Source organism: Pteropus medius, unplaced genomic scaffold (genome assembly GCF_902729225.1).
Source record: "Pteropus medius unplaced genomic scaffold, Ma_sr-lr_union100, whole genome shotgun sequence".
NCBI classification, from domain to species: domain Eukaryota; kingdom Metazoa; phylum Chordata; class Mammalia; order Chiroptera; family Pteropodidae; genus Pteropus; species Pteropus medius.
The window spans coordinates 7,571,308-7,598,360 of record NW_024344241.1 but is presented as its reverse complement, the minus strand read 5'-3'; the positions used below and the strand labels follow the sequence as shown (position 1 = coordinate 7,598,360).

General features: G+C 34.0%; 1 protein-coding gene and 1 pseudogene across 4 annotated transcripts in view; one reads left to right on the top strand and one right to left on the bottom strand.

The window, feature by feature from the left end:
* The window catches only part of GMDS (GDP-mannose 4,6-dehydratase), a 603,038-nt gene that overhangs the window by 483,131 nt on the left and 92,854 nt on the right, over positions 1 to 27,053 (bottom strand). The window lies entirely within an intron of this gene.
* LOC120607787 (uncharacterized) lies at positions 9,943 to 10,058 on the top strand (annotated as a pseudogene).

The following is a 27,053-nucleotide window of genomic DNA, read 5'->3' as shown; positions in this document are numbered from 1 at the left end:
TATAGCCCTAGCAGGGGACACAACAACACACCTAGAAATGTTAGGAAAAGCTCCACAGAAAAGGCAGCAACTTGAAGTGGGTAAGAAAAGAGAAGTAGAAACTTGCAAGGGGAGAAGAATGGAAGATGGACTGTTCAGTAAAAGGGACTGACTCATGAAAATGTCAGCTGGCCAATCCAGTCAGCTACAAGTGCCTAGATGTTGCTAGAGTGAGGGTCCTGGGAGAGCACAGCAGGGTAAGGGTAGAGATGAGGCCAAGCACAGAGTCTGAAAGGGCCACTAGGACCAAGGCAAGAATCCTCAATTTCCAATTAGGAGTATAATAACAGAAATATGAATAGATCTGCATTTTAGTTTAGTTTCTCAAGAGTTTACTAAGGATGCTTAAAATGTTTAAACCTCTGATACAGCAGACTCTACCAAGATTAGAAAACCAATCTCACACACACATGCCGAGAGTCCCTAATTTCAGTGGTACGTAACACTGATTGCTAGACCGGCAGAGATGCATGAGATTCTGAACCTAAATTTTCTAGTGACTTAGTCTAAAAGTATCATAAAAAATATATTTTTATAATATTCCAAAAGGAGGAGGAAAGACCTGGACATAAGATTGCTATAACTCTGAAACTCTAGAATTAATTCTCTAATCTGGTATTATGATACTGGAAACCTCTGCATCACTCTGGAGTCCCCAATATTTATCAATTTATCCCTCCCCTCCCACATATATACATGCCATCACCATCTATCAAATGAGAACAGCAACAATCGTACTTTTCACAGAAATTCAATTCTTAATGAGATGCTTACAAAGCAGATTATCCTACAAAATACAGAACTTTTCTATAAGAGTCTTAAAAACATAAGAGTACCCACGCCTAATAAATAAATGCTTTAAAGAAATTCCCCTGAGCATACTAGATAATTCAGCAACTTAGAAACTAAAAGTGGTTACATTTTATGCATAATGAAATAGATGTGTTGCTGACAAGATGTCTTAAAAAAATATTTATATATTGACTCATATTTGAAATATGTTAAGAGTATTCTCCTATTTAAAAGAATCCTGTGAAAAAGCCTCTATAAAGGTTGTTGTATATTAGACATTCTCATACCATACCATAGAACTAAGTTCCCTGTTTCAGTCCAATGTTTTGAAACACGTTTTTACTATTCTTGGAAGCGCTTTCACATTTTTCTCAGATGTTGAGTGAGCAACAGGGTAAATAACGTTTCAAAAGGATTTTGAAAGCAGTAAAATCTTAAGTTCCTTGCTAAAAGGGCTGATCCAAAATAAATTAAATCCTGGTGTGACTAAGCTGAGTGTGGTAAATTCTGATTTGTAGTGTGAAAACCTCCAGTTAAGAGATCTATTCAGTGACTCAACATGCACGTTGAAGTCATAAGTAGGGCAGTAGAGTATAAATACAAGACTTAAAAGCATCCTCTGGTATCTGGGTCTGTGTTCACATCTACGAAGTTGGTAGACGAGAGTAGGGTTTCTCAAAGACCTATTGTCAAACTCTGGTGTGCTGCATTAGTTTTGTTAAAGAGAAAGAGTTTCGGGAACTGTGCTTCATGGAAAGCCCAAAGCTGAGGAAGTCCTCAGGAGCAACACTCACAAATGTGCAGAAATTCGGTAAAAAAGAGCGTAAGAAATTGCTGATGTGGATTATACTGGAACCCCTCAGATGCAACACCTAAGATACTGCTGGTGCACTGGGCTTCCAAAGCACCATTGAAACAGTTATGAATCATAAAATTAGACTTGGAGAGGGCCTTAGAGACCAATTAAACCTAATTACTTCACTAGTGAGGAAACCAAAACCTTGCCAATATGGGAAGATTAAAACACAAAAACAATACAGTGCTTTTGCTTGTCCAAGGTTGCCTCAGACAATTTAAGGAGGTTACAGGCTTTCTATCAGAGTAATTATTAACTAACAAGAAAAAAATAGATGATTATTTTCTTAATAATTGGGGAAAATCATTGAAGAGCTAGTGGTTTGGTTTGAAGAGATAATCAGTTTAGTTAACTTCATTAAAATGGATGCAAGAACAACAAAGTATATTACCTTTTTATTTACTAACTCAATTGCTACCAAATATTGGGTCATTTATGTGTTTCCTTCATTAGGAAACCTAAGAGGTGAACAGTATAACCACCACAAAACTTTGATGAACAGGCACACACAATGAACGTGCACATAAGGTGTGTATCACAGAATGGCTTTTTCAGTCACTTGAATTTAGGTTCATTAAAAAAAACTGTGCAGTGCAGAGGAGAGCAGCTGTCCCAACACAAGCAGCTAAAAGAGCTGAAAATATTCCCACGCCAGTTCTCCTGAATCCAGTCTATTTTCTGCTCTTATGTGGATTCAAGGAAACAGAATTACTATTTAAAGAGCATTTACAAAGAAGCTTTTAAAAAGCGTCAAAATAAATTACTTTGAAGTGTTTTTCACTAATAAGCCTCCAGCTTTCCCTTCTTTTCCTATTTGCTGACTATATTTAACTGACTTTACAAGCTGTGGGGAGATTGAGTACACAAGGCAGATTCCAACCGGAGCTATATGCATCAAGTCCCAAGGATTTTTGTTGTCGTAGTTTTTTCTTTCTTTTCTTTTTTATTTTATTTTTTATTATTTTATTTTATTTATAATTATTTTTATGGTAACACTGCTTAACGAAATCCGATAAGTTTCAGCTGTACATTTTAACAGTAAAGCATATATATATATATATATATATATATATATATATATATTTACATTGTGTGTTCACCTCTCATAGTTAGATTTCTTTCTGTCACCACATATTTGAACCCTTTTACCCCGTCTAACTACCTCCTCCCCACTCCCTCCTCCTCTCTGGTAACCACTAGTCTATTGTCCATGCCCATGAGTATCTGTTTGTTTGTCTGGCTCATTTGTTGCTTTTAGGTTTATATCCCATCATGTGATTTTCAACATTTTTCTGTCTGTGTTATTTTGCTTAGCATGATTATCACAAGGTACATCCATGTTGTCGCAAATGGCAGTATTTCATCTCTTCCTATGGCTGAGTAATATTCCACTGTATATATTTACCACAGCTTCTTTAGCCAATCATCTATCTTAGGACACTTCAGTTGCTGCCATGTCTTGGCCACAGTGAATAATGCTGCTGTAAACATTGGTGTGCAAATATCTTTTCAGATATGGGTTTTCAAGTCTTTGGGGTAAATATCCAGTAGAGGCATTACTAGATTGTATGGAAGATCCATTCTTAGTTTTTTCAGGAACCTCCATACTGTTTTCCATAGTGGCTGTACCAATTTGCGGTCCCACCAGCAGTGTATGAGGTTCCTTTTTCTCTGCATCCTCTCCAACATTTGTTATTACTTGTTCTGTTGATAACAGCTATTCGAACAGGTGTTAGATGGTATCTCATTGCAGTTTTGCTTTGCGTTTCCCTAAATAAGCGATGTTGAGTATCTTTTCATACATTTCTTGGCCATTTGTATGTCTTCTAGGGAGAAGTTCATATCTGCTTAGTTTTTGATTGGATTGTTTGTTTGTTTTTGTTGTTGTTGCTGTTATTGAGTTGTATGAGTTCTCTGTATATTTTGGATATTAGGCCCTTATCAGGGGCGTTGCTTGCAAATATATTTTCCCATCCAGATGTTTGTCTCTACCTTGTTGAGGGTTTCTTTTGCTGTGCAGAAGCTTTTTAGTTTAATGTAATTCTGTTCGTTTATTTTTGCTTTTACTTCCCTCATCTTTGAGGTCAAATTCATAAAATCCTCTTTAAGTCCAAGGTCCTTGAGTTTAGTTCCTATGTTTTCTTCTATGCATTTTATTGTTTCAAGTTTTATATTCAGGTCTTTAATTATTTTGAGTTAATTTTGGTGTGTGGTGGTACACAACAATCTAGTTTCATTCTTTTGCAGGCGGCTTTCCAGTTTTCCCAGAATGTCTTAAAATTACCTTGTATCCCGAGAACAAGAAATACTTAAAAGCATTTGCTACATACATATGGTGAGCCCTGAAACATTTTTTGTTAATAACAGGTGCTCAAGGCAAACACTGGCATGACACAATATTCTTAACTTTTGTATTTTATTATTTTTGCCAGAAAATGTTCCTTCCATCTAGTACATATTACTAAAGAAGAATAAATAACTTGTCCAATGATTTTCTTTTAGAAACAGATATACAAAGATTAATAGTATTAGGTAGGAACTGACTAGGATGACTATGAAATCAAAACTTCCTACAGAGGTGAAATAAACTACTGATTTCACTGAGTGGGATTCCTCTGGCTCTGAAGTTTACTTCTCCCACTAATACAAAACTATCTCCATGAAATTCTAAGGATATGGATTACACCATCCAATATGGATTACACCATCCAACTGGCTTTATTTTTTATTATGTTGTCCTGTGAGAAAACTACTTACTGCTTTTGGCTTTAGTTTTCTCATCTATAAAATCAGAAATTAATTCTAAAATAATTAGAATTTCTGAAATTATTTCTACTTATAAGGAGCAATTCTTTACTATTAAAATTCACAACAAAAACTAAACAATATTCAATAGATTGTTTCTGCAGACTTTGTAGATACTGGCCATACATATTGAGTCTAATCAATCAGTAAATTTAAAGTACTACATTTAGGAAATATTTTGAAGTGTATCAATACCTCTTTGATTAATTATTACCTGACATCTAATATAAGATTTCTCTTTCCATTCCACAAAAAATTATATTGATCACGGTTTAAAGTTCACAGCTTCTAATTAGTCTGACTATTTAGCAATTTTAAATGTGAATATGATTAGACTGCTTTTACACTGTTAAATTTCCCTTGGAGATGCCTGAATGATTAGTGATATACTGGGATGTGCTGAGACAATATATTTTTAATATTTTGTCTACATGGTAAAACTGGCTTTAAAATACTTAATTTTATTTTAATTGAAGATCCCTAAAGGGAAGTATAATTTTCAAAAATAATTATGTCATGTAAATATGAGTCAGATTCAATTCTGGGTAAATAAAGTTTACAATAAAGTGCAGGATAGCCATATGATCTTGTGCAAGTAAGCTGCATCATTTCTTTGAGACTGTAAAACTAGGAAGATGAATTCTGATGATCAGTATGTGAAATAATGTATAAAAAGCTCTTAGTGTAATCCTTGGTTCACAAAAATCATCAGTATTATTATTACCTGTACAAGTATTTATTATTACCTGTACAAGCATTTATTAAACATTAATAAATAAACCTGTTTTATTTATTAATCTTTGCTATTAAGAGTACATAAAAAACGGCTCTTGATTTCTTAAATGTTATTTACAATATCATTAATCTAAAATTGAATTTTACAAATTTCAATTTCTCGCTCTTTAAGAGCGCCTACAACATTTATGCACTTTACTTTTTTCTCTAAATGATTTTGCTGTGTCTTTAACCTCATTCTAAGCAAATGTCAAACATAAAAACACACTAGAAATGGGGGTAAAAAATTTTTTCCTAAGATAAATTAAATATATAACTATAAAATTAAAAGGTACTCCTTAAAATATTTATCTTACCAACGGTTTTGAGAAACACTGAACTAAACTGGCATTTGCTAATCTGTGCTATGTTTCCAAATTAAACTTCCTGTCTGGTACAAAGTCCACCATACTTAAAGGATATACATAAGCTTCAATGTCCTAAACATAGTTTTATAACATGAAAATACTGATGTTGTAGAAAAGTACCTAAATCTATATTTTATCTTCTTATAATTTGGCTTTATTTCTTTAAGAATGGTATTTAAATTCCCTTTATTGAACAGAAAACTAAATTCAAGAAATATCTTCCTAAGAAGGCTATTTATAATCCAATTAAATACATTCAAAATGCTTTATTGGTCAATTTGGAAAGTATTTTAAAAGCTAAGAATTGCTTTCTGCTATTAGTGAATGCAAGTAGATGAGAAAGTAGAAGATAAAAATTATCACTTTGCAGATGATGTAATTGTATACCTAAAACACAGGGCTCTATTAAGTTACCTGGTTATAAAATTATTACTCAAAATCAAAAGTTTTCCCATTTAAAAATAATAATATGTAAGAAAATTATACTGTGGCAACTATCCTATTTATACTAGGAACAAAATTTGAATATCTAAAGATAAATTTAACAAGATATTAGTAGAAATCATGTAGACAGCTTTAAACTCTTCAAAGATATACAAACAGAAAGTATTTTAAAATACTGAAAGACAATCCTTGCTCTTGGATTATAAGAGTCAACATAATGAAGATATCCACTGTACCCCAACTAACCTTAAGTTTGATTCAATGCCAGGTTATAAGTTTTTGGACAGAAGGTGACAAAATTATATGCTAGTGTCAAACATGAAAGAATAACCTGGAAATTCTGAAAAAGATTAGTAGGAAGGATGGAATCCTGTTGTGAAAATTATGGACTATGAAAACATAATATACAATACAATCAAAACTAGACTCAGTCCCAAATACATACAGGGATATAGTTAAGATAAAGCACATTTCAACCAATGGAGAAAAGATGTATTATTAAATAAATGATGCTGGGAAGTAGCATTTTTCCTGAAATATAAATTTAGGAAAAAGTAAAAAATAAAACTACAGCCCTACTTCATGTTTTACACCAAAATAAATTTCAAGCACAACAAATAAATGTTAAAAATGAACTCTTAAAAATACTAGAAAAAGTATATATAAATATATTCATAGGGAATATATTAAACAGGACACATAATCCAGATCATAGAGAAAATGACTGATAACTTGACTACAGAAAAATTAAAATTTTCTGTAGAGCCAAAAACATACCAATTAATTAAAAAGCAAACAAGAAAATGGAAAAAAATCTTGTCAATATGACAAAAAGAGCTAATAGCCACATGTACAAAGAACATGTCTAAGAAGAAAAACAAATAGTCTAGTAAGGAAAAAAGGCAGTTATGAACAGGTAATTAACAGAAAACATGTATAAATGCACAATATATATCCACAGATATCGACTCCTACTCAAAATGAAATATAAATCAAAATAAGATATTACGTACATGTGCGTGAACAAGAATGTTTATTCCAGCAAGGAGCTGAATTGTATGAAGAGTATAACATTTATACAAATTGTCAAAGAATATATATTGGTATGTGCACAAAAATATTTCTGAAAAGATGTACACTGAAAGATAAACTCTTGAGGGAAGAATAGAGCACTAGAGATAAATACAATGAGAGCAACTCGTTGTATTTGTTTGATTTTTGCCTGTTCATATATTACTTTTGTATAAAAGAAAGTATTTAGTAAGGCTGCTTTGATGTTTTCAATGTTTTCATATGTAAGTATTCTCTATTCTTCCCAAAGACACATACAACTCCAAGTCATAATCATGTTTACTGAAAAGTCTTTTTAAAATATATTTCATGGTAGATTTTAGATATGAAAGTAGAAAAGATTATATAAAGGGAAAATGGTATGTGAATATATATACAGTCATCCTATTTGGGAAATCTTTTATCTCTGTTTCAAATATTCTATTCAATACCAAAATAGCATATTAAATTTTCTTTTCTGTTCAGATTGCTGTTAGAAATTTTAATCAACTAATACACAAAAATGTTTGAGAAGCACTCATACTCAAAATTACATTAAAATACTGAGATTAAGATCTACAATTCAAATTTGGGCATATAAAATAGAAAGAAAGGCAGTGACCACAAGTGTACACCAAGTCTTTTTCTAACTTAAATTCAGTAAAAGATTTTTTCCACCTAAACTTAGACAACTCAATTTCCAGATATTCATTGTTTGGTACCACCCCAAACTTCTTCTCTTGACTAATTCTAAGTTTATTGCATTAGACTAATAATTTTAACATAGGAATAAATGTATGCACTGAAATACAATTATATAAATGATCAGAGTAAGAAGGAGCTTCATTTTTCAAAAGATTTATTACTTAAGGATGAGAACATCTGGCCAGACCCAATCCTGTGCTGAATTTTATCTGGTTAAAGGGGAGTTCAATAAAAGCTCCTTATGGAGACGATGCAAAAAAATAAATAAACAAAATAAGTTTACCTCAGACCAAACCAGCCAATTCTAAGAGTACTATAATAGGTTGAACCATATGAAATGTATTTAATAGTTTACCTATAATTTTTTACATATTTCATATATATGGTTCAACCTAATATTAAACCTGGATGAGGCTGATTACTTCAATCAATTCTTTTATAACATTTCATTTTTTTTTCAACTCACAATGTATTTTCAACTCACAAAATATTTTTGAAATATTTTTCCCAAACCAGATGTGAGTCTCTTCCTCAAAGGATGCTTAGCCTCAAGTCCTTCCATAATACTAGCACAAGTACTTAATAAATGTTATCATCTCAAAAAAAGAAATACACTTCTTTAAATGAGGTTTTATATGCCCAATATGATATAACGCAGATGATTAGTCATGAGGTTATGTTATTACCAATTAAAAGTTTATGCATAACCAAGTTTATTTTTACTATTTCCCAGCAATTATATTTAACAGATGAAACAGAAAACGAGATAAAAAGGACAAAAAGAGAATAATTTTTTCTCTTAATTTGACAATTAATAATCAGAAAATTGGTCATTTTCCAAAAATTAAGTAGATTCACAGACTGGCTTTAAAGGTAATTACCATTTAGGTGGATATCTTTTGTGGCTAAATCTTGTGACCAAATATTCAAAATTTATTTTGGACCTCTCATAAACTGTTTTCCCATTAAAAGGAAACATTTGACTTTCTTACCACCAATATATGAGAGCTCAACCTTTCAACCTAATTGCATCTGACTGACAAGAGAAAATTAATGTGTCTCAAGCAGCAGATAAGAAGAACATAATTGTTTTAAAATTTTCAAATTCAGACACCATGTTCACAGGAGCTTTTTATTAATAGAACATGTGGGGATACCATATCTTTAAGATAAATGAAGTACAAAAAGAACAGCCATAATGCCCATTTCCTCTTAAGCAATAGTTTCATCAAGTTATTTTCTCTTTCTGTAGTGGAGAGTAAGAATCAGTGTTTCTGTTGAAAGGTGTTTTTTGATCAGGTTGTAAAGATTTTACAAATGTGAGTTGAAATTTAAGTATGTGAAACCAAATACAAAGACTATAATTTGAAATGATTTAAAAAGATAATTTAAACCAACCTGTTAGCAAAATCAAACAGCCAAAGAGATTCAAGGAAGGTAGGATACTTACAAGTCGTTGTTAAATGTTAAGAAAAATCTAAATAGATGGTACAGTGTTTTCTTCCTTTAAATCTTTTCAGTTGATAACACTTTCTGTCCTAAGGCTTAGAATATTAATTATTCAATATCTTAAAAACTGGTTCCCCCCTATTTGTAAGATGTGTATCATAATTTCAAGGCAAAGTATGAAGGATAAATATTAGGGGCAGAGAAATTTTCGATCACTCGAAAAACATCTTTCAGAGATAATTCAATTACATGTATGTTCCTACTACTGCAAACTTGAAAAAAATGTTTTTACTAAAAACATTATATTCAATTTTTTACTAAGAAAATCTAATAAAGACTTCTAAGCCCTAAAAGGGAAAGGCCCAGGCCTTGCCGTGTCACTCTATAGCATACGCTCAATAAATAAATGAGGTAAATGAGTGAACTAATGAGAATTAGGCATATATACACTGACTCTCACAGTAAACTAAAGTCTTCGGTTTTTCAAAATAGTCTTAAAACACGTTAAAATAGTTGATAACTGTTAAAATAAGACTATTGATATTTTAGTTTAAAAAAAAATAAGAAAACTTGGACGTGGTTCCATAGTGTAGCATTTGGCACGTCTGCTTTACACACAGAAGGTCCTGGGTTTGTGCCCCAGTGGAGCCACAGTCCATGGTCTATGGCCATGCTACCCTGATCGAGCCCGATGTCTGACCTCGGAAGCTAAGCAGGGTCAGGCCTAGTTAGTACTTGGATGGGAGACCACCTAGGAAGACCAGGTACTGTAGGCATAAATAATAATACTAAAGTAAAAGAAATAAATAAATAAAATTTTAAAAATGAAAATAAATTAAAAAACTTAAAATTTTATAATGTGAACAACAAAGTAAATTACTTTCTTCTTATCCTAAAGTCAGGTAAGAAACACAGAATATGTTTCAAAACATCACTATTAAAAAAAATAAACATATTTGGGGTAGATATTATTTTTGTCTCTGTGCTATTCCGAATGTGCTATTTTCTTAAGATACATCAAATATTAACCCATATAATAGAACATTCTTCAATGTCCTATTAAAATGAGAAGAAAGCTTTAAAAAGCACTCAGGTTTGAAATAAGAGTGCCAAATGCCACAGCTTTGCGCACATTGCTAAACTTGTAGAAGAGAACATAAAATTATCACCAAATTGTTATTATTAAAGAAAAACACAGAACTAATTCAGATTTTTTTCTCTACTGATGTATATAATAAACTTGTATTCCTTTTTTATTTCAGAGGAATTTAGCTTTTGTGGAAAGTGCGGAAATGAGTGATAAATCCACTAAAAACTCTATTTGTCACACAGTTAAAACACAGATTGTCTTTACAGACTCAATATGTTCCAGGGCAGAGCTTCTCAAACTTTACTGTGCATCCAAATAATGTGACATCTGTTAAAATACGACTTCTGATTCCATGGGGATGGGGCAGGCCCAGAGACAGCATCTCTAACAGGCTCTCGAGGGCCCTGCTCGTCTGTGAACCACACTTACAGCAGCAAGGTTCCAGAGACCTCCCCTAGGACGAGTGCTCAAGTTTTAAGTGCATTCAAATTCTTTTTCTACTTTCTGAATGTAGACATTATGATACGGTAATTTTTGTGGTGCAATAGAGCTATCAGTCTCAAATTCATTTTAAGTGATCCAGGAAACAAGATGAAAACTCTGTGTATGTTTCAGCTCCACTGACCAAGGATGGTGCTGTTGAATACTAAAGATCACCCATCTTATAGCAAATCTCCACACACAGATGTCCTGACCAGATATGCTGGTGTTCATCTTGTTATTGTTATGTGAGTAAATATTTTTGCTGCCAAAAAAAAAAAAAAATCTACAGAGGACAAACTTGCCAAAGAAATTAGGACTTCAGTAATTCGGAAACTGCAAGCCACTACGCATATTGCATCACTCGGAGATGAATGAGAACATTTAAAGAAGTATTTCACCATTAGCCTGTTTTGTGAGAGAGAGCCACGGGGAGGGGAGGAAACAGGAATTTTTAAATTCCTTTATTACCAAATACAATTATGTGTTTCATCCTAAACTAATGCTGGCACTGTTCAGCAGGATTCTTTTGTTCCGCAAAGGTAAAATGAGAAGCAGAACAAATAGACTGTCTATGTTAGCCTTTCTATGTATATTGAAGAGAGGCATCTCTGTTTGGAAATGGGCATTAAAACCTGCCTGTCTGATACAGCTCTGATTCACGACAGTCTCTAAGATGGTAGCTGAAACAAAAACAAACCTCAGCCCCCAAACCACATCAATACCTCCCTCCTCTTTGAAAGCACCATTCTTCCATGTTCAACTCCCACAGTGGCCTTTTCATCACCTTGCTTATTCCAAATTTTATTTTCCCTTCATAGTACTAGCAATATTACACACACACACACACACATACACATTGACTTATATGTATACATAGTGGAAACATAGGCTATCAAAAGGCTATCTCAGTTCACATTCAAATAACTCTCTGAGAGGGAGTCCTTAATTTATAGTAAGAGAACATTTTCTAGAGTATGGTAAGAATAGAATACAAAAGTAAAGCATAAATATGTCCTGTCGCAATTTTTTTTCCAGAAAAATAAATTAGAAGTGTGAAGCTAAATTTCCAATCAACCTCAAATACGTATCATCTAGATGCCAAAATAAAATTATTCTTCCTACATGATAATGCTTCAGATGATCTTAATGTAGGAACTCCCAATCTCAATAAGAATCACAGATCACAATGGTCCCTCCTTAGTAAAAGCCCACTGGATGTCTGCTGACCATGTGATTGATGCTAAGATCATTGCCCTGAATTCTAGCGGGTAAAAAGCAAAGATGAGGGTTTAGCAAAATCCCTTGCAATTACTCCCCCTAACCTTCACTCAAACCAGTACACCCAGATATGGTAACTATAATAGTTTTTCCTTCTACTGGCATAAATGGGGGCTTCCTTCCCTATCCTGCCAGAGATAATGAGGTGGTCCTTCACAAGTCCTTAGTTGTTTGAGACAAATACGGCCACTTATATCAAGAATCTTCAAGGTAACCCTACAGGAAAAGAAATCACTGAAAGTAAGAGTAGGGGGCAGAGAGAAGATCAATAATTATGCGCTCTGGATAAGCAATAACAAAGATAGGTACTTGACCATATTTTTATTTTCCCTCAATATTTTAGAATTTTGACACTTTGCACATTACGGCCAAAATTTCTACCACTTGTTAAGTTAAACCAAGCCCAACTTTGGGGATATATATTAAATGTAGGCCAAAATGTTATTTTAAAACGTTCTTTGTAAGTGCATGTACAAATATGCAGATATGCAGTTTTACAGTCACATTATATTAGCACCATGTATAGGAATGTAAACGAACAAAGAAGCCAACAAAAAATTCTTTGACTACAAATGTAATTTAATCCTTTTACAGTTAATAGGAGGTAACTATGATCTACTTAAGCCTAAATATTAACATATCTTTAAGTAAGTTTTAAGACAAATGTGAATATCTCTAACTATAAAAAATGACTGAATTTTCTAAAAAAAAAAATTTATAATAGCTTTTATCTCTACAAATTGCACTTTTATACAGATACCACATCTGAATTCTGAGAAGAGTGAATTTTGGATAGTGATTCTTCACCAGAAGAATGACCATAGCAGCTGACATTTATCAAGAGTGTCCAGGTACTATGCAAGCATGCAAACATACACAATTTCTTTCATTTCACCTTCACTAAGACATGACAAGTAAGCCCTATTAAGATCCCACTAATAGGTGGAAACCTTCTCAGAAAGAACTCAACCCATACTTGATGCCAGACTCCAAATTTATTATTTTATATATTAATTATATATTTTTAATTAATTCCTTAAAGACAACTCAATTTGCTAAACCAACAGATTACAAATATTCTAATAAATATCACTTTCCTAAATATGTACTTTTAGTTATTCTTGCAAACTAAATAAACAAAAACCATACCTTGCAGCTCTTTGAAACATTTTTAATAAACTTTGTCAAAAGTATTATGCCAAGGTAATTACGCCATGTATATGTTAGTTTTACTCATTGACTTAAACAAACTATTTAAATGGTAATGAATGACGTGAGTGACAAAAGGTATTCACAGAGCATTTATGGTACCCACTATCCTGAACATTATTAGTACTGGGACACAATTTATGAACAAGGCAGATAGAGCAGTACCCTCATGGAGCTTCAAAGTTTTTCTTTGAGGATTGTTTCCATTTGGATATACCTGAGGATCTGGAAATTCATTTTCAACATCATAACAAAGTTGTGCTTTGAAACCCTCATCCAGAGGCTGGGAAGACCCCAGTTTTCCACCATGACCCTCAGACCAACTTTCCTAGGACAGAAAAAGAACCCACATCAGGCTGATAAAAAGATGAAGGACCTTAATGGAAAAACCAAAGCGCCCTTTTAAGCAGGGTTACCATTTCCCAAACCTCTCCCTGAAACACAAATAAATGCTAAGATTTTGGTTTCAAAGGACTTCCTGGCTGTGACTCAGGATGCTAGAATAAAAAGAAAGCCAAGACCACAACCAAGCAATTCACTAATGACAGAAGTTGCTGTCAATAAACTTAAAAACAAGATTTGCCAGAGATAAGCTACAATACAGCTAATTCGCTCAGGATAATCAGATGGCTGGTTCTGTGTGCATGTTTTACACCACACTGTATTCACCAAGAAAAATAATATTCTGCCAAGGAACATCTTAATGACACAGGAAATTGCCTATGCCTGATAAGGTCACTACTTTCAGAGGCAAAATCTCGTGAGACTAAACTGGCCCTGGAGCCACACCATGATAGATATTCTAGTGCTGATTTAAAAAAAATAAAAGAAGCCATTTTCCAAGGATGGAAAGTACACTCAACTGTGGGCACCTGAGTTCTAGTCATGGTTCTCCCTGAAGCAATGTGACCTTGAAATCTTGAGTAAGTCAGTGTATAGAGGCCAGTTCTTGTATAGGTGAAAAGTAACTGATTAGACAAGTTCAGTGGTTCTCAAATTCTCCTCTCATGGAACACCAGTGTTCTACAATTGTCTGTAACTAAAATCAAATAATAGACATCTGTTCTCAAAGCCCTTTCCCGTAACTTTTTTTTTCTTATACCTCTGGAGCTTGAAACTACTTGTTTGCTATGAGCAAGCCAAAATTGATTTGTTACTGATAAGAGTAGATTTGTTTTTGTGTATTAAGTCTCACATGTTCAGGGTTGGAATTAGACTTCATACTTAAAATAATTATATTTATTGCTAATAAAATTATTCCTGGTTGAAATGATAGAACCAAATGCACCAGGTTTTCATGTTCTACCACACATACACGCACACACACACATCTTCCTAGTGCTTTGCTACATGACTGGATCTGAGACTAGCTAGACTAGTAACTTATAAAAAATAACCCTGGATTGAAGGAGCAACCATGGAGGTGATGACTATGTCCTGCTAACTCACACTGCTTCCCAGGGGCATGGAGCTAGTTCCTTCATGATCTCTAGGTTCCAGGGCCACTGGAATTTCATTTCATTCCCTCCATTCTGTGTGCCTGCAAACATCCTTCCCTATCACCCTAAATGCGCTATGACTACATCTATGAATAGAAAATTAGAGGATCAACAGCCTACCAATTTACACAACTCTAATTTTCTCAATGATTCCAGTACTAACATGCTGATGTTAAACTGTTGTAGGGAGCGTTTAAGCAAGCTCTTAAGATGCAATCGAGACTGCTGACATGTGCCTTGGAGGCTAGGTTTATAATACTGAGTTAGCATGAGTGTGTGGCCCAGATGACAATAAGAAATTTCCTAACAATGAATGGGGACTAGAAAAACTGCCAGGGAATGGGTATGTAATCATGTCATCCGCACTGACTCAGGTGAAAATAAATCACTAGTGAAAAGTCAGATCTCCAAATCTAGCCATGTCATATGGAATTCTCAAGCCCAGGAGAAGCAAACAATAAATAGCCGAATCAGAGTTCTCCAGAGAAACAGAAGCAATTAATAATTTAAATACTCTGATATAAAGTCAATATATCTTAAATTATATGATAAAGGAGTAAAAAAGGGAAAAAACAAAGATATTTGCTATATATAATATGTATATTATATAGTATATGTGCATATATATGTATATATATACATATTACGTGTATATACACGCATACAAACATATATTCATAACAAAATAAGAAGAAAATACTCATGATAATTACAGTCCTTGTTTCTGTAATGCTCATGTCATCATAGCTAGTATTTATAACTACATTCTTTCAGCACCCATTCTATCATCCTTTGCCCTCAGCAAGCACCTCAGCTCATCATGGTTCTTCACTTGGTAGGGTGACCCAAACTTTCATTACTGAATGGTATGGGCCATTAGTAGTCCTGCTTGGACTGGGCTGCTGGAGTTTTCCACGGACCTTAATACAGTGCATGTAATACTAAGAAATTCCCTAAGAGATCTCCTGTAGTCCAGAGATACTCTTCCTTGCCTCCGTTGTAGAGCAGTAGTAAAACTTCCCCCTGATAGTCAGGATCAATCACTCCAGCTAACAGCATAACTCCCTTCATTGCCTGTTGAATCAGAGGCATGAGGAACCCAAAGTGAACCCAAAGTGGTCAGGTGGCTATCTTAACTTCCAGTTCAATGAGATCACTGCTGTACTTCCTGGTGGAAGTCCTTCTGGAACTAAGACCTAAAGGCTGTAGAGCATAAAGTCATGGGAAAAGAAATTAAAAATTTTGCTGGTAGGTCACTAATATTGTGAACATGCAGAATTCTGTTAACTCCATGAACAATGGCCCATTGCTGAATTTCATTTGCCATGAAGAGAGTTCCTTGATTTCTGAAATGTTGCAACAGTAGATAGGGAATTCTGTAACTCCGCAGATGATAGTTTTGGCAGAAGCACTGCATACAGGGAAGACAAATCTGTATATAGAATAAGTGTATAGTCCAGTACATGTTGTCGTCCCTCACACCCCCCACCCCACCCATGAAGGAAGTAGTCCAATGTAATAAACCTGCCACCAGGTGGCTGGCTGATTGTCCCGGGGGAATGGTGCCATATTAGGGGCTCAATGTTAGTCTCTGTTGCTGACAGACTGGCACTCAGTAGTGGCCATGGCTAAGTCAGTCTTGGTGAGCACAAATCCATCTTGCTGAGTCCATGCATAACCTCTATCACTGCCGTCATAGCCGCTTTGTTCATGAGCTCATTGTTGATGACAGGAGAGGCAAGGCAAGAGGCTGACTGAATATCCATAAGATGAGTCATTCTATCCACTTGATTATTAAAATCTTCCTCTGCAATTTAGGAGAGTGAAGGCAGTGTAACAGGAGTGGGATCATGAGCATTTGGGCTACCTCATGTAACCTCTTTGTGCCCTCTGGCCCAGGTCAAAGGTAAAAATAATAATAATAATAATCATCATCATCATCATCATCATCATCATCATCAGCAAATTGGAAGATATCCACAATGATTCATAAGGAGATAAACAGAAAATATATAAAACAAGAAATGTGAATGACACATTGAACAACTCTAACAAAAATTCAATAAGCGCATTGAGAAACAGAAGTGAGAAAATAGGGGAAATGAATATTTAAATGACACTGGCATAACATTATCCAGAAATGAAGATAGACAGTCTTCAGATTGAAAAAGTATTTCAAGTATCAAGCAGAATAAATAAGAGCAAATCCATTCCTAAGTATATCTTACGGAAACTCCAAAAATGACAAATTTTTAGGGGAAAAAAGTTCCAACTGTTTCCAGTAAAATAATAATAGTAAAAATAACAACATTATTATTATTGTTGTTGTTAGCTGCCAGTTTCTGTGCTGTTACTCTGTGTCAGGCCCAGACAAGTCAGATAACTCATATTTTCATTTTACAGATGAGGAAACGGGCTCAGAAAATTCAAGTAAATTATGCAAGGTCCCTCATCTGAAATTCAAATGCAGATCTGACTCTAGTCCTAGAAGCTTATTCATACTACTAATAATAGTTACCTCCCATAAATAGCTATTAGTTTCTTCATCTGGAACAGGAGGATAAGCTCTATGTGGACAAAGATTTTAAGATAACTTTCGCAGGTCACAGAGTCAATAAGTAACAGTTTCAAATCTAGATCTATCATAATCCAATAGCAATGTTCTTTCTGCTATCATACATCATTTTTACAGTTTCTTCATCTGTAAAACATGGCCAAGACTGACCTTTCTCTCAGTTTCCCCAAGACCCTGCCACCTTGCCAGCCTGTTACACCCAATGAATAAAACCCCAACTCTACCATTCCACTCTTTCCTCTTCAGCCTCTAGCTTACATTTTCTGTTCCTAATCCAAGGCAGGTGACATGAGCCAAGGAAAATCCCAATGTTTCTACAAATAAAGATGATGCAGAAACTTAACTGCATTAACAAAACTACTCAGCAATCTTATTATATCTTCTGGGCAGCTGTTTCTCTCGAATAATTTTAAATTGTGACTGACTCATTAAGCTTTCCCATTTCAGTGAATTCACCAACAACTTCCAAGATGCCTAATTCTGTGGACATTTTTAAGACTCTATCTTTCTTGCAATTTTTACAGCATTTTATTTGGTTAACCAATATACTTACCCAGTCACACAAGGCAAAATGTGAATGTCATCCCAGATGACGCCTTTTATATCCTTCAACAATCAATAAATTCTATCTATTCTGTCTCCTTGATACTTATATCACACCCATTTCCTTTATCTTCTTTATATGGCCTCATCTAGCTCCTCATACTCCCTAACCTGAACTATTACAGTAGTTTTCTAACTGGTCTTTTCTCCTATAGTCTCATTTCTCTATTCTAATTCATTTTCCACCAGAATATGATCTACCAGAATTATCTTTTAAAAGCCACCAGAATCTTTTAAAATTCCAAACTGATCAGAATCAACCCTCCTGTAAAGTTCTCCATACCAAAAGAAAATCGTAATTCTATAGGAATACATACAAAACCCTTATCATTCCCCTAATCTCTTGCCATTGCCTTTCCCTTACCCGCCACATGTAATATGCTTTTTCATATCTTTACATGCATCCTCTACCTACAAGTCCTGCTCCTAGCTTGCCAGTGTGGAATAACTCACCCAAGCATTTCTCTTTACTCCTTGCTCCCATCTCAAGTCACATACACCTCCATTTCAGCAATATCCTTCTCTATTAAGTTGCATATACACTGTTCTCTTCATCAGTCTCTTCCTTGGGAACAAAATTTTTGTATTTTTCTCTTTTTATCTCCAATGCACAATAAAAATGCTGGATTCACATCACAAGTAGTCAATAATTAGTTCTTAAATGAACAAACATGTGACTGGATGACTAACAAGCCTACACTATACAATTTATAAGGTCCCACGAATTGGGAAATTCCCATAAGGTAAATGTTAGCCAATGAATGGGGCAGGAAGTAAGACAATAGCATGGCTCTACTTTCTCGGGGTTATTTCACCCCTGTACTGAGCTGATACAAACTTTTCTAGGGTGCCTCTACCAAAAAGGAGGAGAATGTTTTTTCTACATTATCCTTTCCCTTCCTTCCTTAGAAGGAACAAAAACTAATACATATTAGCAATATTGATGTTCCAATTCTTTCCATTTCGCCTCTTCGGCTCTGGGAGGCTCTGCAAACTATAGGGAGGGAAGAGTACAAGGTTTGCTATTTATCGTAATAGTATCTAAGACCAAAACCCTCTTCCTAGCTGACAGTTTCACTTGTACCATTTCAAGGCCTAAGTTTCATCAGTAGAAGAAATTGAGAGGGAAGGGTCTCTTCACTACTAACACAATGTGAGCCTCAAAATGTGTAGGCGGAGCCTATGGAATTACATACAAATGTGAAATAACTAGCACACTGTATTTGTACACTGGTCAAAGAGGATATTCTGTCGAGGATATCCCTAACTACGCTTATTTCATATACCACAAATTTAGATATCTACTATACTTTCTCTTTGTTGTACTTTCTGAAATTGAATGAATTAGTTACATTCTTCAAATACTACTCAGAACCCAACAACCACTTATTTAAAAAAAAAAAAAATTCAAAAGGGGGCAACGTAGATGCCAAATAAGGACTCTGTTTCTAAATATAAGTTGAATACAACCACTGTAAGCAAGATCGAAATTATTGAAGGAAATCTACTTCTGAATATTTAGAAGAAAAAAGTTCACTCTCAATTTTCACAGATTTTTAAGTCTTTATAGTCAACAAAAGAACAATAAATAATAATTGATATTTTAAATTCTACTGTACATATTATATTAACAAGACACAATGTAGAGAATAGGGACTACAGCATGTGAATACTGAAAGTTTTAAGTCACAGATATAAAGAGTATTTGAAAAAGATACTGAGAGAACCTGTAAATTTCCTTTTAGACTCCATAATCAACTTTCTAAGGAAAAATAAAAAATCATTCACTTTCTTAATATCAGGGATAACTTCAAATATAGGCAGTGTTACATTAACCAGACAAAAATCAGAGATAAGTTAAGAACTGAAAGGCACTTTGAGAAACTGAAGAATGAAACTGAAGTTAACATTACTATAAAAATAGTTAACCAAAAGTTCAGTTAATATAAAAAGAAAGCTTTAAAGTCTTCACAAGAAATAGCTCACTCAACCATAGTATTTGTAATAATAGTTTAAAGCAATTGAGCAGCGAAAAAAAAAAAATTTAAATCTAGTAAAACAGAGGCACCAAAAAACTAATGATCATAATTGCAACTCAATGAGGCCAGTGAGAGTAACTTATTTTTCCCCTTACTTTCATAAAATAGTTGTCAGGACCTGCTATTTTTAACTCAACACCCCTCCTCTAGCCAAACACCATCCTCAAATACAAACTCAGGAAACAGACATGTCTTCAGTTGGCAATGCTCAACTCCCAATTACTGCCTGAAGAGTCTTGGGCTAGTTGAGAATGTACTATTTGGTTGTATAACAGAATAGAGGATCCTCAGTGTAATTGTAAGAAAATCTTGTTACTTCCAGATTGCTTTAACTCCTTTATCTTTGTTACCTTATTTTCTAAACTAAGTATAAATAAATGAATGAGTGAATGAATGAATGAATGAATGAATAAACAAATAAGCAAGCAAGCAAGCATGATTAAAGACTCACTCATTTGTCCAGTTGCCTCTTTTGGAAGATCTAAAACTCTAAAAACCAATACATATCCAACTGACAATAATTATTACTATTAAGTATCTATTAGTTAAAATGAAAGCACTAAAAATTACAAATACGCGTTGGTAAGGGAATTCCGAAACTCATGAACCTGAGTTCAAGAGTGTGATTTTAGTCTAAGGAGTAAAATATATGATACTGTCACACAAATTTCAAAGGTTTTATAAGTTTAATTAAATGGAGTGATGAGCTCTTACACACATTCGAAATATAATAAAATTAACAACCAAAGAAGAATAGGAGATGGAGAAAGAATTTAAGTAATTTGTTCAACATGGAGCCACTCTGCCTAAAAATTGACACTTCTAACACAGTCTATCAATCTATCAGATAAATTCCACTAAAACTTTATCAAAGAGAATAAAAGGAAGGGAAGGCATGCAGGAGAGGGAAGAAATGGAAGGAGTGAGCAGGCAAGCTCAGCCATATGCTACAAAGACCTAAAAATTATAATACAGAGAGGATTACTGCAGAATAAAGGGCTATTATTTTTAAATTAATAAACACAAAAAAATTAACAAATAAAATTATGGTAAAGGTGTCAGAAATCACAAAATATAAATCCAGGAGTCTTGGAACAAAAGATGGTAAGACAGGATTAGAAAAGAATTAGATAAGGTGGCAAGAAGAAACCTTATGTTCATGTGGAAAATGAGCACAAGATAATCATAAGCAATATCATCATGACTAATATTTACTGACTACATCTATCAATGCTAGTTGTTGGGAAATAATTATGCATGGGTCTCTAGTGTTTGTGCACATCTTTCAGGCAGAGACACTGAATGTCCTGTTGGCCCAAACTATATTTTCAAGGACATTTATATGGTGAACAGTTTAGAAAATTAAGTGTCTCCCTCCAGAATCAGTTTGCTTAAAAGATTCGGGTTCCCTAAACTCAGGGTTCCTGTTCTGTAACACAACCTGTTGCACATTCAGATCTCACTTTGCCATCTTCGTACCGTCCTATAAAAAATGGGGTTTAGGAAATGACAACAAGAAAATGTGATCCTTTGGTCACTACTGCTATAAGTAAAAAAGCCCTTTGTCTCTAACCCCAGAGTCTTGTGTCTTCTGCCAGTATCCATGAAACTGGCAGGCTAACTTGTTAACTTGTAAGTGGGGTAAAATCTTAGACCCTTCACAGTTCTCGACAGATATAAGCATTTTATAAACACTATCTCCTAAGTATCCCATTATCCTATAAGGAGAGTACTGCTATTGTTTTCATTTCATAGACACATTCATCGAAGAAATATTTATCAAGTACCACTTATGTGCCAGATCCTCTTCTAGGAGCTCAAAACTGAGCTGTGAAAAATACACAGAAAGTCCTGGCCTTCATAGAGTAGATGAAGTAAGATGATGAAATTAAGGCACAGAGAAATTAGGTACCTTGCCTAGAATCAAGTAAGTAATGCTTCTAAGTAATGGAACCAGTTTGCATCTGGGCAATATGAGTCTCCACAGCCCACACTCAATCGCTACACCATAGTGCCTTCTACACTGTGGAGATTAAAAGCCCTAGCCATGAGGTTTCCAAAGATTAGTGTGCTTAGAATCATCTGGCACTATATCCCACTACAAGAAACCAGGACTCCAGGAAGAAATATCTGATTGTAGGTTTGCAGCAGCAAGACAGACCTAGAACATCTTGTTCTATAAAGAGAGAAGAACGCAAAAGTTATTCAAGAATACTGGGATTGGATCTGAAGGAATAACATAAATAGGCTCCCAAGAGGCCAAATTTGAGCATCACTGATGATAACTGCAATAGACTGAAACACACAAAATGTGCTCATCTTGATACCTTAAAAACGATTCCACCTTTATAGGATGCTAGGTGTTATGGGGTAAATTGTTTTCCCCCTTCCCCCAAAAATTTACATTTTGAAGTTTTAACTCTCAATATCTCAGAATATGACTATACTTGGTAATGAGGCCTTAAAAGAGATAACAGGTAAAATGAGATCATGTAGATAGGCCAATACGACTGCTATCCTTATAAGAAGGCATCACAATACAGGAAACACAGACCAAAGGACAACCATGTGAAGGCAAAGGGAGAAGACAGCCAAGGAGAGGATTCTCAGAATGAAATCAACACCGCCAACACCTTAATTTAGATTTCTATTCCCCAGAACTGTGAAAAAATAAATTTCTGTTGCTTAACCCACCAATCTGTTATTTGGTATGGCAGCTCTAGCAAACTAATGCACTAGGAAACTACCTTCTCAATTTGAAAGCTGGTAAGTAAATAATCAAGCAATTATTCCATCTTCCCTATATGATCTGATTTATTAGGGTAATCAAATAGTTGACAAGGGAAAGTTCCTTTCTTGTTTTGACACAGGAATTATAGCTAATCAGTAAAGAACGAATGACAGAACTAGAACATCACCATTTGCAACACAATAAATTGAAAGATTTAGACAATGAATATCAATGGCTCAAAGAAAATCAAAGAAAATCTCACAAAAATAGAGAAGACCAGACATTATACATCCCCTGATGGAAGTATAAAACACTACCTTTGAAGTTTCTTGGGAGGTGGGAGGGGAAAAACCCAAATCTGATCAAACCTCTAGATTTATCTAACAATATGTACGAAATATAAGAACATGTTAGATGACACCACAGGGCTGCAATCGGTAAAATTCAGGTGTAAGAAACCCATTTAGACAATAGATTCCACTTCTTAAAAAAAAAAAAAAAAAAAAAGTCCCCAGAAAACAAAGCAACAAACAAAAAGAAATAAAGAGAAAACCAATCTCAATGTACAGACCTTATTTAGACACTAAATTCAAAAAAACTGACAGATAAGTGAAGAAATGCAAACATTGACTGAATATTTGACAACATTAAAGAACTGTTATTCTTTTCAATTTTTTAATTTTTAGTTTTTTATTTTTTAGGCACAATAAATGATGTTGGACTTTTTTTTTTATAAACCACTATCTTTTTTTTTTCTAATTATTTGGTCTTTATTTTGTTAAGCGTTCAGATAATTATAAACATCCAGATGATTTAGTAATTTTTTGTTTTATATTTTTAGAGATGCATACTGAAATGTTTATAAATGAGATAAATGATATATCTAGGATTAGCTTCAAAATAATCTAGAGTGGAGAGAGAAATAGGAGTGGGTATAGATAAAATAAGATTAACTATCTAGTGATAATTAGTGAAAGCTAGATAGATGAGCATGTGGAGTTCATAATGCTATTCCCTCTACTTTGTATTTCCATGATTTCCATCATGAAAAGTTAAAAAGATCTGGATGCTTGTTAAAAATACATATTCTCGGCCTTCCCCCTACCTCAAGATTCTTATTTGAAGGGGTGGGCCTAGTTATCTGGATTTTAACCATCTCATCTGGACACTTTAATTTTAACACAGGTGTTGGAGAAATTAGCTTAGAGGTCACAGATTTGAGGATAAGTGGGCTTTACGTATTAAGAAATGCCTACACCAAAAACACATACTGGTTCCTTGGCCCCCAGCAGCAAGCAGGTTAGCCTACAACAGCTGACGTTGGTCCAGTCTGCCCTCTCCAGGCAAAGGACCAAGAATTGGATCTACCAACAACCCTCTCAAATTAGCCTTAAAGGATTAACCCAGTTTTCTCTCACAACAAACCATACATATCTAGTCTCTTTTCAGAGTTCTCCTATCCCTTCGAGCTGTTTTCTCATCAAACTCCAAGTATAAAATGCAGCCCCTGTGACACACTCACCTAGCTTTCCATTTATCACTGATGGCAACATAAAATGGGTAAAAAAAAAAAAACCCTGAACTATCCCTGACAGACAAGCAAATGCCAGAAAATGACTGACAGGTTACAATAAGATATATGGAATTAACGGAATTGAGGAAAATCAAATCAGGCTTTAGCTCAGAAAATAGTCTGTCTAATTTATCTCTTTATCTACAACAGGCACTCAATAAATACAGAGTTAATGAAGATAAAATAAAACTAACAAACAAAACAGTGCTCCCAGGAAAGGTAGGGAGGAGGGGAGATGAAGAGCAGAAAAAGAGAAAAAGAGATCATTCTAAAGACTCAGAAACACATCATCTGAAACACTCTATCACAGGACCAGCAGACAGTACTAGAAAATTCTTTAATATCCTCATTAGAATGCAAAAAGACTTTTATTTTAAAAAGGTGCAAAAAGCCATAACAAAAGAAGCTAAGGTAAAAAGATAATAATATAAAGTAAAAAGGAAGGTGAATGAAATAAGGAAGGAAATTAAAATTGCAAGAAGAGAATTTAAATCCCCACTGAAAGCAGTTAAGTGCAAAATTGACACAAAAAAGGGCAAAAAAAATTTTAATGGCAGACAAATTTGAGATGCTTTCTCAGATTGTAGAATTAAAAATAAATATCTTCCAAACACTGTAAAATACACAAAAGAAAAAACAGTATATATATATATATATCTATATATATATAAATATAATATGTATAATATACATAATATATATTTAAAAAAAAAAAAAACCCAAGCCCCCACATCAGGCAAGAATACATTAAAAATAAAAAATAAGACAGAAGTATGTATAAACTTAACTGTCATGATGATCATTATAAATGAATTTAAATCCCCTCTCTTAAAGATAAAATCTCTCAAATTAATGGAAAAAAATAAAATACCATCTCTCAAAATAACCATGTTGGTTAAATATCAAGTAGAACAAAATAAAAGGAACAAGTGGCAATATTAATATAAGACAAAGTAGATTTTAAGCCAAAAGCATTAAGTGGAACAATTGATTAAGATGTAATGGTATGAATTTGTGCGTCAAATACCATTGTACTGAAAGAATAAAAAGAACAGAAACAATAAGAAGCAAAAGTTATTAGAAGTGCATGGAAAATTAGTCTTACAAAATCTAACAGCATTAGAAGAGCATATGCCTCTCAGTATTCCACTGGAAAAATTACAAAGCACAGAGGACTGGGAGTATATAGCTGATAAAGTTAATGGATTTGTATCAAACTCTACAACATATATAAAAATATATCTTCTTTTTAAACATCAATGGAACATTTCTAAAAATTGACATATATCACCACACACACACACACACACACACACAAAAAAGCCTCAGAAAGTTCCTAACAAATATAAACAGTATAAAAATTGTAGTCTCAATTTCCAAAGCATTAGAATTAGAAACCAATTTTAAACGATAAAAAAAATTAGAAATTTTAAAATAGTATATACTTAAGTAACTCATGGGACAAAAAGAAAACCAAATTTTTTTGGTTATTATGGTTATTTCTAAAATAACAAGACTACTACTTATCGACACTTAGGAAATATAATCAGATAACTCCAAAGAAAATGTATAGCCTTAAAGCCTGTCATTATTAAGCAAACAAATAAAAATCTTCATGTCTATTTGCTGATATCTATAGTTTCTTTTAAAAGGAAGATGGTGGGTAGAAATTTTTCATTCACAGTAAGGAATTAAAGGAGTTAAAGCACAAGACCATAGTTTAAGATAACGCACTTCAGAATGAACCAGTTTTAGGCCACCTGCATCCAGCTGATGGACTGATAAAATTAATACCAGATGCTTCCATGTTTTGGCAGGGCAGGGAGGTAAAGAGGGCAGGAAAGCATCAGATCCACTACTCCACAGATGTCACAAGTTTAAAAGGGTTCAAAAAGTAGAGACTTAGGACACAGAAGAAAGTTTAAAATGTAACCATTTTTCTTAGTATAAGTACATTAATTCTGAGTGGGCATAAATTGAAGCTATACAGACAGTTCTATTTTACATTAGCTGTGGAAGGAAAACAAATTTACCTGATTGCCTATAAGAGTTGTTTGTGTCTGCTAGTAGTTTTCATAATGAAGAGTAAAGGAAAATACTTATGTTTGTGAACTACTGCAGGAGCAGTTTTCATAAGGAAAATATACCCTGGATTCTGAGACTATAAAATAGATGGCTTCCATAGCCACTGAGTATTATGCTAACATTTTACTAGATTAGTTCAAGCACCTGAGTGTGCCAGGAACTGGATAACACCTCCTCTCATCCTAAAGACTAGAGGGGCAAGCTGGCATCACCAATTTAACTAGGAGCAAACTGAGTTTCATAATGGGCCAAAAGCCATATAATTAGGAAAGTTGCAAGTCAGGATTTCAATCTCAGATCTCAATACATTATAAGTACTAAGTATAGACAAATTATAGGCTCCTGGTTAACACTTAGTTATGTGACTTTGGACACTCTCTCTCATTCCATAAATAGTATTAAGTATCTTTTGTGTGCAAGGTTCTATGCTTAAATGCTGGAGACTCAGAGTTCCAAATCTCAAAAAATGTGAACAAATATATTATTAACTCAAAAAGTGTTGGGGATTAAATGAGTAAATGCTTGTAAATGTACTTTTTAAAAAGGATAAAGCATTTTCTTGACTCCCATTCTTCCCTATTTTGTATCTTCAGGTCTTACATAGAA